We start from the raw sequence: 3,066 nt of genomic DNA on the forward strand, positions 1-3,066 counted from the left end.
TTGGGTCTCTGCACTGGGAGGTGGGGGGTGCTCTCTTTGTGCTGGCACCAGCTGTGGCTTTATGGAGGTACAGATGCCTCCCAGACGGTGTGTGGGGGTGGAGGTGATAGCAGCCACCTAGCAGTGGTTTAGGGGGTGTGTGGGGGAGGAGGGGATTTTTCTCTCCCCTTTCCCAAAAGCAGCAGCATAGGGAAACACCCAGCACCCTGCGAGCCCCCTTAGCACCTCCCCCTGTGCAAGTAGAGCCAAACTTTGAGACTTTGCAAAAGCACATTCCTCCCTCCCTAACAGACAGACAGATATCCCCATACCCACCCAGACTAAAAGACAGGCATCCACCCCACACCAATGGGAACTGCAAGGGGCAGCAGTAGGGAGCAGGGTACCTGGGCAGGTCTGGACACTCCTCTGAGATGCAGGCTGTGTCGCTCCCTCTCTTCCTCTCCCTTCCCCTGTCTCTGTGTCTCTGCCTGAATAAATAGTAACTCCCACCACACCGCTGGCAGCAGCCCCAGGAGGGAGGCGCCAGATGGGGATGTGCTGTGTCTGCTGGCTGGGGGGGCTGGAACATAGGGCCCCAACCAGGAGAGAACACCCTCCCCAGCTGGCACCACATGGAGGGCACTAAGTCCTTGCCTTTGCTGTGTGTCTCCCCACTAGGGAAGGACCCCACCAGCCATCCACCCTCTGTCCCTCTCAGACCATTGCATTGCAGGCACTGCCAGCCCGGGATTCCCTGGCATTGCAGGCTTCCCCACAGATTGGCCCAGACTGGGACCTTGGTTCCTCTCCCAATTTTGGGAGAGGAATGAGGTCTGGTGGGTCAGAGCAGGAAGGCTGGCAGCCAGGACTCCGGGGTCCTAACCCAGCTCTAGGAGGACAGAGGTGCCTAGTGATAACAAGCAGGGGGGAGAGCCTGAGGTCCATCCCAGCTGTGGGAAGGGAGTGAGTGTCTGGTGTGCTGGAGCAGAGGGGCTGGGGGCCAGGACTTCTGGGTTCTGTTGCTGCTTAAGGGGTAGCAGTGTAGTCTTGTGGATTAGCATACCACTAGGAGCTAGGACTCCTGGGATCTCCCCCAGTTCTGGGAAGGGACAGTAATTGGCCACCTACTCAGAAGACAACTGGGTGCTGGTAGTTTAGGACTCCCCCAGACTGAGAATACTTGTCACTGATTGCGGAAGAGCTTTGGAAAAATGGGAAATATTCAGTTGTCTTCCTGCCTAGAGCAGGGGGCTGGACTCAAAGATCTGTGAGGTCTCTTCAAACTATGAATCTATGAAAAGAGAATCTGGACATTATAAATACTTCAAATAAATTTGCATCCTTTCGGTATAACACTATAGACTGAAACTGTATATATGTTGGTTGAGGTTGTGGGGGAGGGGTGCACCTCCTCTCTGATTGGCAGAATGAGGCTTGGACCACAACACAGTCCCTGATTGGCTGAATGCTATGGAACCTTGAATGGGGTAGGTCATTTAGCATTTAATTTGCTGAAAAATTTGGAACTTTGAAAATCATTATCTAGGGGGATGTAGCTCAAGCTGCTGATTGGTTGATGGGGAGGCCAAGTTGGTTGTTCCCTTGGTCTTAAAATAGGACATGTGGTCTTCAAGCCTTGGCTTTATGCTCCCCAGCACCAGCAGGAACCTCCAGGTGATGGCTGGGAGGGAGAGCTGCACTCCCATCTGGGGCTCCTCCCTGCCCTTTGCAGATTACAAAGCCACCAGCTTCCTCCCACCACTTGGTATATGTATGTGTATGGGGGTTCTCCCTAGAGAAATACACCTTGTCCCTCTTCAGCAATTGTTTCCGCCAGGGCCTCTGGCTTCCTCTCTATTTTTGACAAGTCTAAAAAGACAGCCTCAACCCTACAGTCTCCCCAGTTCCTCTGGCAAACTCAGGGCACCAGGGTAGGGAGTTGGGGTGGAGCTCACTGGAGGTAGGGAGGGGATGGTGGCATTTAGTCTCTACATCCTGCTTTGTTCAGAAGCTTATAAAGGAGCCACAGAAAACTGTGAGGGGCCAGGGCAGACCCTGATAAATTTATGGGGAGACAGAGCCAGATGAGAAGACCCTGGGGAATGTGGGGGCAAGAGGAGAGTGGACCCTAGGACAGATCCCACTGGGTCACCCCAGCTTCACAGTGTAGCCCCAGAATCCTGGCTGCTCCAGGGAGCTCCCCAGAATGTCTGCCTCTTCCACAGACCTCAAACTGCAAAGAGAGCATGAGTCTTAGCTGTTGAACCCCCAAAAACTCTCTAAGCTCTCAAACTTGGAGCCCCCCCAACATTTCAGGCCCTGTCTGAGCAGGTGCCTTTCCAACCAAACTACCCTTCCCACCTTCTACACTCATTCAGCTGCTCCTCAAAACAACCCCCACAAAAACTTTACCCCAACACAGTGGTGTGAAGCCAATGGCTGGAGGTTTCACACCACGGCAAAGGAAGGAAACTTACCATTTTGAATGGAAACCCCAAGGCTCACAAGGTGACACCTTAGTGGAGTGTCTGATGGGAAGGGCTGAGGTGGACAGGAGTCTCCTGAGCCAGACAAGGATCTCCACTCCTGCCCACCCAGCTGGGGTGAGAAGGCTCCCACTTCCCCCCTCTAGGGACACCCAGAAACAGAAACACAAGAGAAGAAAGTTGCTCGTTGCTGGGGAGAGGTTGCAACAAGGGAGGGCTGTGAGCCAGGACACCCCAGTTCCACCTCAGCTCTGGGTGGGGAGTGGGGTCTGGTGGGTTGTTAGAGCAAGGGAGATGGGAAGCCAGGCTGCCCGGGTTCCATCCCCCTGGGCCAGTCCCTTAGCATCCTAGCAGAAGGGTTTTCGAGGGGGGGCTCCCAATTGGCAACACCAGACAGAGCAGTGTGAGAGCCTGCCAAACCATACATCCAGCAGGCCCAGCTCGGGCCCTGGGCGGGGGCAGGGCGGAGACGGGAGGAAGTATCGCCTTCCGCTCCCCGGAAACCCCTGCCCACTCAGACGCCTGGTGCCCTGACAACTGTTGCTGTGGTGCCCTGGCAACCCTTGTGATGGTACAAACAGACGGGGGGGGGGGGGGG

General features: G+C 55.2%; 1 protein-coding gene across 1 annotated transcript in view; it reads right to left on the bottom strand.

Annotated features, from left to right (window-relative positions):
• The window catches only part of EMP3 (epithelial membrane protein 3), a 10,238-nt gene extending 9,769 nt beyond the window's left edge, over positions 1-469 (bottom strand). The window contains exon 1 of the mRNA XM_019508396.1: positions 387-469. The gene's annotated coding sequence lies outside the window, so the exon portion shown is untranslated. The remainder of the gene's footprint in view (positions 1-386) is intronic.
• Positions 470-3,066: the final 2,597 nt, after the last annotated feature.

The sequence above is a fragment of the Gavialis gangeticus genome, unplaced genomic scaffold (assembly GCF_001723915.1).
Source record: "Gavialis gangeticus isolate Ggan-Ray unplaced genomic scaffold, GavGan_comp1, whole genome shotgun sequence".
Classification (NCBI taxonomy): domain Eukaryota; kingdom Metazoa; phylum Chordata; order Crocodylia; family Gavialidae; genus Gavialis; species Gavialis gangeticus.